The sequence below is a fragment of the Amblyomma maculatum genome, chromosome 1, assembly GCF_055883805.1.
Source record: "Amblyomma maculatum isolate TAMU_Amacu chromosome 1, ASM5588380v1, whole genome shotgun sequence".
Taxonomy (NCBI): domain Eukaryota; kingdom Metazoa; phylum Arthropoda; class Arachnida; order Ixodida; family Ixodidae; genus Amblyomma; species Amblyomma maculatum.
In genome coordinates, this window is record NC_139344.1 from 366529942 (window position 1) to 366544744 (window position 14803).

Sequence of the window (14803 nt, forward strand, 5' to 3'; positions counted from 1 at the left end):
TGTCTGCGTGCCTGAAAGCCATTCCGGATGGCCAGTGCTGTGCAGGCCCAATAGCATGATCATGTCCAGCGGTAGCCCATTATCATCTTCAATTGCCCATAGCGGGTGAAAAGAAACTGTTTCTGACACGCCACGAATGTCAACAAACTACTAAAACACTTGAGAAGAAAACCAAAAAACATATGACCCGGACGTGATTTGAACACGCAACCTTCTGATCTGGTGTCAGACGCGCTACCGTTGCGCCACCGGGTCCTTATCCCTCTGTTGCCAAATTTATAATCGGATCTTACAGATTAAGAACATCCCTCTACAAATACGCAACATGGGTTAAAAACCACGCGATTTCGGGCTGCGTGATCCATTAAAAATCAGGCATGTGCAGCAACAATTCCATTCTCGGAAGCCACTCAGGCACTTGGTGTTGTGTCTTGAAAACATCAGTAACACTCGAAACGGCTTCTCGAAAATACTGCCGTATTTTCTTCGCATCAATGTCTGCGTGCCTGAAAGCCATTCCGGATGGCCAGTGCTGTGCAGGCCCAATAGCATGATCATGTCCAGCGGTAGCCCATTATCATCTTCAATTGCCCATAGCGGGTGAAAAGAAACTGCTTCTGACACGCCACGAATGTCAACAAACTACTAAAACACTTGAGAAGAAAACCAAAAAACATATGACCCGGACGTGATTTGAACACGCAACCTTCTGATCTGGAGTCAGACGCGCTACCGTTGCGCCACCGGGTCCTTATCCCTCTGTTGCCAAATTTATAATCGGATCTTACAGATTAAGAACATCCCTCTACAAATACGCAACATGGGTTAAAAACCACGCGATTTCGGGCTGCGTGATCCATTAAAAATCAGGCATGTGCAGCAACAATTCCATTCTCGGAAGCCACTCAGGCACTTGGTGTTGTGTCTTGAAAACATCAGTAACACTCGAAACGGCTTCTCGAAAATGCTGCCGTATTTTCTTCGCATCAATGTCTGCGTGCCTGAAAGCCATTCCGGATGGCCAGTGCTGTGCAGGCCCAATAGCATGATCATGTCCAGCGGTAGCCCATTATCATCTTCAATTGCCCATGGCGGGTGAAAAGAAACTGTTTCTGACACGCCACGAATGTCAACAAACTACTAAAACACTTGAGAAGAAAACCAAAAAACATATGACCCGGACGTGATTTGAACACGCAACCTTCTGATCTGGAGTCAGACGCGCTACCGTTGCGCCACCGGGTTTTTTTTTCTTTATTTCTTGACCGAGGACGTACAGAAAAAGACACATGTGACATCAATAACATGACAAAATAAAAGATCAAGCATTGACTTAAAGCTTCAGCCTTCCTTAGTTGAAGTTGTCGGATTAAAAATCCCTCATATGTGACAACCCTTCAAAACTAACTAACCATTCTGGCTCTAGTTTTAAAACTTTCTGTTCGTCCACATATGCCCGTATGCTCTCTCTAAAGAGCTGTCTCGCTGAACGTGCATCGACGTCACCGTGCTCTACAGCCATTCTGCTTTTCCATATGCTGTGGAGAGCCAGTAGCATCAAAAGATCCAACGGTGTGTCATTGTTCGCTTCTACTGACAAGAATCGGATACCATAAGGGCTTATGGGTAGTTCTTTTTTAAGCGTCCTCTGGAGCACGTCCCATAAAAATACGGCATCCCAGCATTCGAGAAACACGTGTTCAATCGTTTCCTCTTTCCTGCATATTATGCAGTGGACACCCCAGGGTACAAAAAGCCCTTTCTGTTCCTTCCCTTTCTTTACCTCTAATGTTCCAGTGTGCAGCTTAAAAAAGAACGTTTTCACCCCTGCCGGCACCATCATCCTCTTCACTCTTTTAAGAACATTTTTGCCCACTGTGGACGAGTACACAGCTCTGTACAACGGTTCTGGAAGCACCACATCGCACAAGTCTTTATACAGTTTTTTCCGGTTTACACTCCAAAGTAAACCGCACCATCAAGAACCTGTACGCCAAGACCACTTCCCTTAGATTCCCGTGGACACCTCCTGAGATGCTGTCAGAAGAAACGACAATTCCCGGGAGAGCTTGACCCAGGCGTAACTGACAGACCGTACGAAGAAATGGATTTTTCACATTCTCAAAAACATGAAACGATTGACTAACTGGCGCAGAAACAGATGTGCCAGACCAAGCCCGCCGTCCTTCACCCGGCGGAAGAGATTTGTCCGACTTCTCCGTTCCCACGAAGACCCCCAGACAAAGACGGCAAAGATACGATGCATCTTTTGGACATTAGCTCTTGAACAATACAACACTTGAAGCACATACCAAACTTTTGTCACTAAAAACAAATTACAAATCGTGGCCTTAGCAAACACCGACCACTGCCATCCATTCCATTTGTCCACTCTATCTTTCAATTTACCGACTTGGTTTTTCCAGTATGGGTCACTGTCCCGATACGATTCAAGAGGGGCACCAAGGTAGCTGACAGGGTTGGTAACAAATTTCATGTTAGCAAAAATGCCTGGGGTCGCTGGCCAGTCACCGTGCCAGAAGCCCAGGCACTTGCCCCAGTTAACAGCACTGCCGCTTACAGCACAAAAATCTTTTACAGTTTTCACAACTTCTACGATGCTTTCGTAGTCTACACAAAACATCGCGATATCATCGGCATAAGCCAAAAGCTTCACTTCTGCTTGATGCAGCTTGAAGCCCCGCATTTTCTCATGCTTGATAATGCTTAAACATAAAGGTTCAAGATAGATACAAAAGAGAAGAGGTGAAAGGGGGCAACCTCGACGAACTGAGCGTTGGACAGCAATACTGTCACCGACAGATTTGTTCACAATTAGCCTAGTTGTACAAGTACTGTAAGCCAAAGCCACTCCTTCTCTGATGACGCATCCGACCTTGACATAGTCTAATATACACAAAAGCAAGTCGTGGGGCACTCTATCAAAAGCCTTTTCAAGATCTATTTGGAGCATTGCTACTCCAAGTCCACCAGCATCGCAACATTCAAGAATGGCCCTCGCGATGTGAATGTTCGTAAAAATGGACCTGTATTTAATACCGCATGTTTTGTGGTCTCCAACAATATCTTTAATAACTGTTTGCAGTCTTTTAGCTAGTATTTTCATAAAAATTTTATAGTCGACATTGGCTAAACTAATCGGCCGGTAAGAGGTAACACTGCGTAATTGACCTCGGTCCTCCGTTTTGGGAATTAGCACAGTATGAGATTGCAAAGGACGGTGGCAGCACATTAAGCTCATATGTTTCATTATACACTTTTTCCAGTACCGGCGAGAGCGCCGCATTTTATAAAGCTTACCGTTGCGCCACCGGGTCCTTTTTCCTCTGTTGCCAAATTTATAATCAGATCTTACACATTAAGAACATCCCTCTACAAATACGCAACATGGGTTAAAAACCACGCGATTTCGGGCTGCGTGATCCATTAAAAATCAGGCATGTGCAGCAACAGTTCCATTCTCGGAAGCCACTCAGGCACTTGGTGTTGTGTCTTGAAAACATCAGTAACCACTTGAAACGCGGCTTCTCGAAAATACTGCCGTATTTTCTTCGCATCAATGCCTGCATGCCTGAAAGCCATATCCTGGATGGCCAGATACTGTGCAGGCCCAATAGCATGATCATGTCCAGCGGTAGCCCATTATCATCTACAATCGCCCATAGCGGGTGAAAAGAAACTGTTTCTGACACGCCACGAATGTCAACAAACTACAAAAACACTTGAGAAGAAAACCAAAAAACATATGACCCGGACGTGACTTGAACACGCAACCTTCTGAACTGGAGTCAGACGCGCTACCGTTGCGCCACCGGGTCTTTTTTCCTCTGTTGCCAAATTTATAATCGGACCTAACACATTAAGAACATCCCTCTACAAATACGCAACATGGGTTAAAAACCACGCGATTTCGGGCTGCGTGATCCATTAAAAATCAGGCATGTGCAGCAACAATTCCATTCTCGGAAGCCACTCAGGCACTTGGTGTTGTGTCTTGAAAACATCAGTAACCACTTGAAACGCGGCTTCTCGAAAATACTGCCGTATTTTCTTCGCATCAATGTCTGCATGCCTGAAAGTCATTTCTGGATGGCCAGATACTGTGCAGGCCCAATAACATGATCATGTCCAACGGTAGCACATAATCATCATCATTAATTGGTAAAAATCGAATTCCGAGTGCATCCACGGGTAGGTCCTTTTTAATAATTCGTTGTAGAATGTCCCAGAAAAAAAGAAGGCATCCTAAGCAGTTCGATAGTTTCTGGCTTGCGGCATATGAAGCAGTATTTTCCCCAAGGTACAAAAAAACAAAAAAAAACTTTTATTTCTAAATAAGTCTTAACACCGCCGTCATAACGTTCAAAGTAACCTTCTCTCCCAGCAACTCGCCGTTGTCGTTCGTCTCAACCAATTAACCAGTTATCGGTCTTCTCCTTCTCATAATTTTCCTTCTTTTTCTTCTTCTTGATATCGGCGAAAGTGCGAGACTGTGGCTCATGTAACTTTCGTTACAAAAGTGGGCAGTGGCTAATTATCTCGGCTACGGCAGGATATACGCAGCGAGAGCTACGTTCCTCTGGTTTCGACAACTTGCCGAGCATATTGCTGAGCTTGTATAGTAATGAAGAGACATGGGTGTCACACATCATTTCTTTTATATCATGCACCTTAATAGACGACCCTGTGATCGGCGTAGTAACCCGCGTCCACAGTCCTTCACACGCACTACATGTGTGTGCAAACCTATCGTTCACGAAGTATGCTTCAAATGCTCGAGTCGTAGATCGACTTTCTGACAGTCGAATGGTTTGATCAGTCACATGACTGGGCTTTACATCTTCTTCTGTGCTCTCATCGTTTCCCCTTGATCTTCCGAAGGCTCCATCGGAGCTGCTATGCGCCTATTACGCGCTGCATCCTGGCGTCACCGCTTGGCGAGATGTTCTCACCGCTCAGGCGTCTCTGCTGCTCGCTTGGCCTTTCTGTTCTCATTCTTTCTCTCTTGAATGGCCAATTGGCTGGCGACAACTACTGTATCCGAAGAACTGAGCCTCTCCTGTTCATACCGCTGCTGAGCAGCGGCCCGACTCTCTCTACATGCGAAACGACTGTGCTGCGGCCGCCCTGTCCACGCAGTTGCGTATGCGCAGTTATGCGCATGTCTAGCACGTGTCTCTGCTGCCACGCCCCTCGCACCTGCCCCGCCTCTCCGCGGCGCATTCCACACATTCCAGAGCGGTTCCACAGAAAAATGCTCCACTGGTAGACGAAGGTAGCTCTCGCTAAAAAATTTGGCTGGGTTCAGCCATGCTCGCGCTAGTCAACTGGAGCAAGCTCAGTAGGCCTCACGCCATGGATACATCAGCAGGACATTCGTTCAGAGTCACTCTTGCGACACAGTATATGGACATTGACGGCACATGCAGCGCATCATTCATAGCTAGGATTATGAAAGTTAGCCGCAGTTAAGCAGCTTATATATACATTTCAAAGTGCTGTCATGTGGCTGCAAGCACACCGGTTTAAACCAACTGCGAGGCGGTGGAGGAGCGCACAGCGCAGCTTGTGGTCACGGGACTGCGAAGCTGATATTCGCAGTTCGGCCAGCGGCCAGCGGAAAGAACCAGCACACGGCGCAGCACGGCGCAGCTGTAGCGAGGCACGATAAACTGTCGCATGCACAGTACCTAGTTGTGCTTACGAACAATCTTGGAGAATGGCAGCACATAGTAAAGATTATGTTCTAAACCTGTGTTGTGTGGTGGTTCAAGGAGGTGTGTTGTGAGGATATATAGTTGCGCATGGACGCTCAAAAGCCTAAATCGTGTCTCAAGAAAAAGCAATCCTAAATAGAACCATTTGGGCTTATTGGAGTAATCATGTGTGAGGTTAAATACTGCACCAGGGTGACCAGAACCTGTTCTTGTGAAGAAGTGCGTTTTCGAAATTGTTTACCGGTGTCATGTTTATGAAATTCCATCGTCAATCCGATATTTTATTTCTCTAGAAAATACGTGTGGGACAACAGAGACACAAATTAAAGAATCAGTGATTAAGCTGATAGCACGCATGAAAGCGACTGAGGATCCGCCACTCATTACTGCACAAATGTATTCGCTGGAGATCCCGTTAATATGTGAACGTTTGAAGGCTGCATTTTTGATGCTGCGATGTCTTTATGAATGTCATTCCGGTACCAGTGCCCCGGGTATGTCCAACGCATATCCTCTTATTGATGTCCGCCATTAGCAAGTCAGTGGATGTTCCGCGAATTCACTTTTTTTGGGATTCCCCCGCATAAATGGGGTGCTAGACTGACTGTTTTCGCAGATAATATTAGTACTCGCATGCGCAGGGCATAATTTCTAAGCTGTTTTTTGTTTGTTTGTTTGTTTAGAACGCTAAACATTATTTGATGAAATGTTCAATGAGGTAAATTGGCCCTTCATTTCTTGTTCGCAGCGCCATATTTCACATTGCAATGACTATTACTCAAACCTGCAAACGCCACCTAAAATCAGTATGCCTCTCTTGGGCTGGGGCCTTTTTTGTGCGCCTCTGCCAATTATCCAATTAGATTGGGCTGTTCCCGTCACCACTTTCCTCTGAAAAGGCCGCCAGCAGTCCAAGTCGCCGGACATGTTCAGTGAAAAATATAGGTCCGAGAAATATAGGTAGACCTTGACTTGTTAGTCAGCCGCTATCAGCGCATAATGAACGGTCTTTACAAATAAGCTAATGACCTTCAGACCTTCAAACATATTAACTGCGTGTGGTTCGCTCTTGTAATTGTGCTCTATTCCTGCCTTTTGAACATTGCAGCAATCTTGTTAGCTGAATTGTTTCACGATTGCCGGGCCTGACAGCACAGGTCGGCGTCATCGTTTATGTGACATTTGCTTGCATTTTAATAATTGTTGTACTCCTCTCCAGACCGGTAGCTCTACGCCCTCTGTACTCTTTCTGCTTTTCTGCAAGAGCCCTAGTCATTCCTTGCCCTGTGACCGCACTCTCTGATCTAGGTCACCTGCATACCTTTGTTATTCCAGAATTTACGGCATGCCAGAGGGTTCCTACACATCTCCCTTATATATGCTCCACCTTCCTTCATTCCCCATCACCGAGAATCGTTGAGTCTTATTAAGAAACTTATTACGACCAAAATTTCAACCCGAGAGCAGCGCCGGATCATCTCCAATGCCATGAGAAAGATTGGGTTCAAGATTTCCTTTGTGTTATTTTAGTGTCTCCAGGTAATGAGGAAGTGTTATTCAGAGCTAAGCAGGAGGCTTAGCCTCCACCATCTGTATTATTGTAATTACAGTTTACACCACCATTATCCGCGCTTTGGTGGATCGATATTGGCTAGTGCCACAGTTACTAAAGCAACCACCGAGACGCGTACTCCGAACTGTAAAGCGCGCAAGCAATGAAGACACAACTAAAGGAAAATAATCACAAATAAATATTGGCGTTTTTACCGCAGAGAAGTATACGCCAGCGAAAAATGAGAAGTTTCTTGAGCCACTCATTTGAGACACTTCTCTTAGGGCCACTCATGGGCTATAAGGATTTCGCCTTAAAAAATGCAAACGCAATAGAAACTGGGCTAATTGGTGTACGTTCATCGCATGACTACAGTAACTACGCTTAACTGCGCTGTGAGTCTACGCTTATCCTGTTTAATTCTCCTTCTGCTGTCCATGTTTTTAGCGCATTTACCCTACTTAAACAATTAGGTTTATATTAGTTGCACAAAAATGGACCAAGCAACGTGAATTCGTTTCTAAAGGTCCAACGGATGAACTGGGTACCATCGTCTCTATCTTGGGGTATTGCGTGCATCCGACGGTTATATTAGGGAAAAAGGGATTACCCGGAGGAGATCCGAACACATGAGCAGTGGTTGCTAGCGGATGTCATTCGCAAGTTAAATTCTATGTGAGACGTTTCATGGCCGCTTCTATAAATTCAGATTCCGCAAAACGTCGGAATGTCCGTCGTTAGCGTACATAGAGCATACACTCAGCCTTCTTTTCCTTGTTGTTTTTTGATGGGGCGATTCTCCGGAATGTCCGCAGGATCCAATGAGCTTCCGTCGCACATCCGACAGCGGAAGTCCTTAGCACTTTGCTTCGACGCCTATGGTCCGGCGGAGGCGCTTCGACGGAATCCATTAAGCCAGTCGTCTCATTAAAGGGCCACTGTCCAGGGAACGCCCTTTTAAGCAAAGGAGCCCAGTGTTTCGATCAGGTACCGGATATAGTCTGTGCAAAATGCTACAGTGACACGCGCGCCGCAAAGCATCGAAAATACAATTCAAAGCTCTCTCATGCTCTCCTTCGGGAAGCCAGCTTCCCCGTTTCCTGCGCTGGCCCGACGAGCCACGTACGTACCGCGAACGACGTCCATTGGTCCGTCTCGCTGACTGACGGGAGAAGGATGGGAGTCTACCGCTCGCTGCGCGCTTTTCCCTCGCCACGACCAGACAATCCAGCGGCGCGCGCTCCCTCGGCCGTTTCTTTTTTTTTTTTTTTTTTTTTTCGCGCTCGCGGAGTGCCACGCCCCACCTCCCGCCAAACGCGGAGGAGGAAGGGGAATTTGTCTTGCGGGGGCTAGACGAGCTCGGGCAGGAGAGTGAAAAACCTTTGCGAGGGAACGGAAGGAGAGAAGCATGACAGAATCGGGCGATTGCGGTGGCTGTAACTCCGTTATTACTCTTTTCAAAAACATTTTGCGGCCTTGCATTCTAGGGACGAAGTCTCACAGTCACCGCGGAAGAAAATATTTTCGACTGGAGGGTGGACAGTGGGCCTTTGAAGTGACAGAATAAGTGTTCCTCAAATTTGAGCCCGATAAGATATGTTTGCGAGTTATGGTTGCTACGTTCAGCTAAAGTCTTGTAAGGGATATGAAAAAGCTGTGATATATACACTCCTACCTCACTTATAATTCTGTTACGTGAGGCAGATAGGCTGGTTCTTGCGTAATGAATCAAAGTCGCGAAGGAAATTACAGCGGTATTTCAACCTTCAGGAGGCCTACAGGCAACGTTGACGTTATAGCTACCGCATTGGCTGCTGAAACCGAAACAAGTGAGAGAAAAAAAATGTGATATACCTATGGTATCCCCTTCTTTCTAAATAGTGAAGGCGGGGTTTGCTCTTCACTTCATTTTATATCCAAAGAATGTGAGCAGTTATCCAGTGAAATGACGGTAGCGATAAAAGCGTCGCAAGGATATGTGGACTCATTGCTCGTGTAATGACACTATATATTGCCTTTTGAAAGCATCTTGCTGTGCGCAGGAAGAAAAAGGGTAAAATATATGACCCGGACGTGATTCGAACACGCAACCTTCTGATCTGGAGTCAGACGCGCTACCGTTGCGCCACCGAGTCGCTTGGTTTTTTTTTTTTCTTTATTTCCTGGCTTTGGTTCATACCATTTCACAAGAACACAACACGAATAACACAAAACAAAGTCGCTTGGTCGACCGTGCTTCTCGCACTTTCTGAAAGCGGCCATCAAGGGTCGCCGTAGCATGTCCCTGTGGAACAGGTTGTTCTTTTCGTTTTTGCCCGTCCGTCCGCCTCCGTGCGTGCATGCAGATGTGTGTCACGCGCGAGCTTAGGCGTTCTTGGTGGCTCTAAAAGAAAAAAGTAAAAAATCTGCATTGGTTTAGCTCGAAAAAGGCAGGATATAGGTAATATAGGTAGCGTTCCGGCATGTTACCGAGCCTGTTATTAAGTTTGTATTGATTGGCAATAAAGAGACATTGGCCTTCGCACATCATTTCTTTTATTTCATTCACATGCAAAAGTACGGCTCGCTGATCGCTATAGTAAAACGCATCCACAATCCTTCAGACACACTGCGCATTTGCGCAAACGTATTGTTCACAAAGTCTGCTTCAAATGTTCGAGTCGCGGATGAAATTTCTAAGAGTCGAATTGCATGATTAGTTACACGACGAGGTTTTACATCCTCTTCTGTGCTCTCATCGGTTCCCCTTGATCCTCCGAAGGCTCCATCTGAGCTGCTGTGCGCCTATTACGCTTTACATCCTAGCCTCCCCGCTTGGCGAGATGTTCTCTCTGTTCAGGGGTCTCTGCTCGCTTGGCCTTTCTGTAATCATTATTTCTCTCTTGAATGACCAGTAGGCTGGCGACAACTACTGTATCCGAAGAACTGAGCCTCTCCTGCCCATACCGCTGCTAAGCAGCGGCCCGACTGTCCTTGTACATGCAAAACGACTGTACTGCGGCCGCACTGTCTCGCCTCCGTTTATACACGCAGTTGCGCATGCGCAATTATGCGCATAGCAAGCACGTGGCATTCGCGTGACGTCGCGCGCGACAGCAGAGGCCGCAACCCGGCACGAGACTCTGCTGCCACGCCCCTCGCACATGCCCCTCCTCTCCTCGGCACATTCCACACAATCCAGAGCGGTTCCATAGCGAATTGCTTGACTGGTAGCCAAATGTAGCTCTCATTGCAAAAATTTGGCGGGGTTCAGCTATGCTGGCCCTAGTCAACTGGTGTAAGCTCGGTAGGCGTCAAGCGTGGATACATCTGCAGGATTTTCGTTCAGCTTCACCCTTGCGACACAGTATATGAACATCGACGGCACTTGCAGTGCATCATTCATTGCTAAGATTAGGAATGTGAGCCGCAGTACAGTGGCCGCAGTTAAGCGGGATAATGTTTTTGCTTGTCGTCGATGCGCAATCACGTGACACATGCCTACACGTCACGTACGCGTATCTCGGCGGAGTGTCTTTTTTTTTTTTTTTTTCCTTGTAAGAGGAAGCGCTCGCGGCAGTTAGTTTTGTCCACGCCATGGCTCCAAGCAGTAAAGAGAATTTTCCTCCCCGGGGGAATGAGTGAGCACAGCTTTTGTGCGTTCGCAGTCTTTTGCTTTCCTTCTCTCTCTTCCGGTGGTCTGGCGGGGTTAGAGCCGGTATTCGAAGCGACGCAGGGACTTCGAGTCGCGAGTCTGCTTCGCAGCGCGCTGCAGGGATTGTGAGTTTGCTTCCTCACTACAATGAAAACGTGCAAGAGTACTGACCTTATGCGGGGCCTCAAATATATTGAGTACCTGCGCATGAGTTATTTGCACACACGCGCGCCCACACACATGTACTTATTTAGTGGCAAAAAGCAAATAACTTTACAGCATCTTGCGCGTAAACGTTGATGTTTGGAATTAAGCTGTGAAATTATACAAGATGTTACTTAGCTCACGGGTACGTCACTGAACACACACACACACACACACACACACACACACACACACACACACACACACACACACACACACACACACACACACACACACACACACACACACACACACACACACACACACACACACACACACACACACACACACACACACACACACACACACACACACACACACACACACACACACACATATATATATATATATATATATATATATATATATATGTGTGTGTGTGTGTGTGTGTGTGTGTGTGTGTGTGTGTGTGTATATATATTTAAAGGAGCGAGCAGCGCGTCTACGAGCGCAAGGCAAACTTTTTTTTTTACTGTTGGCATTTACAGCAATTTGTCTTTTGCTGATTATTGGGATAATGAACATTAAATGCACAGCGGAATGAAAAAGAGCGCGCCGATATATATATATATATATATATATATATATATATATATATATATATATATATATAGTTGTATGTACATAATTGAGGCGTAACTTTTAAGGTGCAAAAGCGGCTGATTGAGCCAAGTAAACGACCCAGCAAATCTTCAGCACTCCCTCCGCTGCCTCTCAAGCCAAACCAGGCCATACCTCTCAGCTAAGGAAAAAGAAGAAAGGAAGCAAGCGTGCATACTGCTTTACCGAGGGCAGCTCCAAGCCGTCACTCGTTTGAAAATACGCTGTCTACGTTGGCTAACCTGCCCGCCCCTAAAGCCCCTTTATTGAGGGCTTTACCCGCCCCTCCATTCAACCTCTTTCCACAAACAGGGGAAAAAAATACAGAAGAAAGCGCGCGTGCTGTTAGTGCGGACGGCTAGATGCTCTCCATCTAGTAACGTTGCTCCATCCCTCCGCCAGCTCGAAGCCGCGCTCCGACGGCCAAGCGCTTTTCTCACTGCCCCAGTAGAAAAAAAAAAAAAAAAAAAAGAATAAAAAAAGAAAACGTCGACAGGACACGCAGAAGTGACGTAGTAGTTCCATGTCACTTTTGTGTCACGTGATTGCGCGTTCACTACCTGCAAAAATATCCTCCCCAGTTCAGATGACGGCAAGCACACCGGTTAAAACCAACTGCGATGCGGGGGAGGAGCGCACTTCGCAGCTTGTGGTCACGCGACTGCGAGAATGATGTTGGCAGTTCGGCCTGTGGCAAGCCGAAAGACCGAGCCCACGGCGCAACTGTAGTGAGACACGATAAACTGGCGCATGCGCAGTAGCTAGTTGCGGCGATGAATGACCTTAGAAAGTGGCAGCACCTAGTAAAGTTCACGCTCTAAAACAGTGTTGTGTTGTGTGGAGGCTCACGGGAGTATCTTTTGAGGTTATAGTTGTACATGAAAGCTGGAAAGCATAAAGCTTGTGTTAAACAAGAACTGACCTAAATAGAACTATTTGGACTTATTGAAGTACTCATATATGAAGCTAATTACTGCAACAGCGTGACCAGAACCTGTTATTGTGACGAAGTGCGTTTCCGAAGGTGTTCACTGGCGTCGCTGCCCAAACTTGTTTATGCAATCCCATCGTCACTCCGATATTTCATTCCTGTGTGGAATAAGCGCGGAATAATAGAGGCACAAAATAAAGAATATGTGATTAAGCTAATAGCATGCATGAACGCGACCGAGGATCCGCAACCCAAGTACTTAATATCTGCTGGACATCCGTTTAATATCTGAATGTTTGCGGGTCGCTTTGATGATATTGCGACGTCTGCAGGATGTCCTTTCTGCGCTTAACAAGGTCCGGTACCAGTTATCCGGGTATGTCCAACGCATACCCGCCTTTTGATGTCCGCCTTTTGCAAATCAGTGGACGTTCTTTGAATTCACGTTTTTGGGTATATGAATCGCCCGCACAGATGGGATGATACACTGACGGTTTTCGCTGGTAATTTTAGTGCTCATATGCGCAAGCTATGGTTTCTAAAGTGCTTTTTGTTTGTTTGTCTGCAACTGCGAATATTATTTCATGAAATTTTCAAAGTGTTAAAATGGTTCATTTCTGTTTGCACCCCAGTATTCCGTATGCAATGACCATTACTCAATCCTGCAAACACCATCTGGCAATGGTTGCGTGTCAATGTGCCTAATTTGTACGTCTATTTGACTGAGGCCTTTTATGTGCGCTTATGTGCTCGTTATGCAGTTCCATTGTGCTGTTCCCGTCAGCACTTTCTTCGCAAAAGGCAGCAGGCAGTTCACGCCACCGGCCATGTTCATTGTGCAAAATATTGGTGCGAAAATTCAGCAAACCTCGATTTTAACTAGTCGCTACTAGCACATAATGAACGGCCTTTATAATTGTGCTCGACCTTCAAACATGAGCGTGAGTGTGGTGCGCTCTTGTAATGGGGGGGGGGGGGGGGGGGGGGTGGGAGGGGGGGCGTTTTAAGGTTTTATTCCTCTCTTATGTCTTGCAGCTGTCTTATCAGCTAATGAATTAATGAATTGTTTAAACATTTTGATGTTACGATTGTCAGGCCTGAAAGCACAGGGTGGCATCGCCACTTTTGTGACATTTGCTTGCATTTTAATGATTGTTCTGCGCCACTGCTGCCCTCTCTACTCTTTCTACGGTTCTGGTAGCGCCCTCCTCATTCCTTCTCCAGTGACAACACCCTTTGCGCTGGGTCCCCTGCACGCCTCGTCGTCCCAAAATGTACAGCATGCCAGAAGGCTTCCTACACATCTCCCTTACAGCGTTCGTTGGTGTACTTCGTTCGTCCTCGTCTTTTTTGCGCTGTTTACCCAGAATACTTGTCACGCTAGAAAGGACATACCATATGAGTCGCGGTCTTCGGCTTTTGGAGATTCTTTGACAAGCGGTGTCTGCTGTCGTTAGGCGCCGTGTCAAAGCAAAACAGGTTGCTGCCGTCAATACCACTTAATGCAAACGCTCAAAAATCGTATATTCCTGTTTCTGTTTGGAATACCGCAACTATAAGCATGCGACCGCATGGTTCCTGGCAAAATCCAGTTTCAACAAGCCCCTCTGTGCTTTCTGTATCCACGATAGAGTTGTCTGAGTACTTGATTTCTTATTTCTTTTGCTTTTAAACCTTTGTCGCGATGTCTCTGTGATAGGGCGCTCGACTGCTGATTTCGAGAACGGGGGGGTTCGATCCCGGCCGTTTCGAAAGGCGCTCCTCGGCTGGGGGATTTGACTGCCCGTTAAAGAATCGCACGTGGTCAACGACACAGTGGCCCGCCCCTACATCATCCGCCGATGTCGCATGGCGCTTTAAACCCATATATACATTTCACTTTTTTTTTTTTTTTTTGTCTGTTGAAGGATTCTGCGCATCCGTGATCTGTTAATGAGCACATTTTACTTTGGAGAAATGCTGGAACGTTTAAGAAACAAATCTTCACAGCGCCTGTTGCACTAAATATTACATAATACACACATATCAATGTGCACTGCAGCCCATTAGGATCATATTGGAATCCTTTTTCGTCTGTGCTGTTTTTCGAACAAACTGGTTAATAGTTTCTGAAAATTAGGGAATTGGAATAGCTTCATACAGGC

The 14803-nt window shown here is 46.4% G+C and overlaps 5 non-coding genes across 5 annotated transcripts; all 5 read right to left on the reverse strand.

Annotated features, from left to right (window-relative positions):
* Positions 1-183: 183 nt before the first annotated feature.
* Positions 184-255, reverse strand: TRNAW-CCA (transfer RNA tryptophan (anticodon CCA)). Its single transcript has one exon. It is a non-coding gene; the product is annotated as a tRNA-Trp (tRNA).
* A 423-nt stretch (positions 256-678) lies between these two features.
* Positions 679-750, reverse strand: TRNAW-CCA (transfer RNA tryptophan (anticodon CCA)). Its single transcript has one exon. It is a non-coding gene; the product is annotated as a tRNA-Trp (tRNA).
* A 423-nt stretch (positions 751-1173) lies between these two features.
* On the reverse strand, positions 1174-1245 carry TRNAW-CCA (transfer RNA tryptophan (anticodon CCA)). Its single transcript has one exon. It is a non-coding gene; the product is annotated as a tRNA-Trp (tRNA).
* A 2522-nt stretch (positions 1246-3767) lies between these two features.
* On the reverse strand, positions 3768-3839 carry TRNAW-CCA (transfer RNA tryptophan (anticodon CCA)). The gene has a single exon. It is a non-coding gene; the product is annotated as a tRNA-Trp (tRNA).
* Positions 3840-9353: 5514 nt separating this feature from the next.
* TRNAW-CCA (transfer RNA tryptophan (anticodon CCA)) lies at positions 9354-9425 on the reverse strand. Its single transcript has one exon. It is a non-coding gene; the product is annotated as a tRNA-Trp (tRNA).
* Between the last annotated feature and the right edge of the window lie 5378 nt (positions 9426-14803).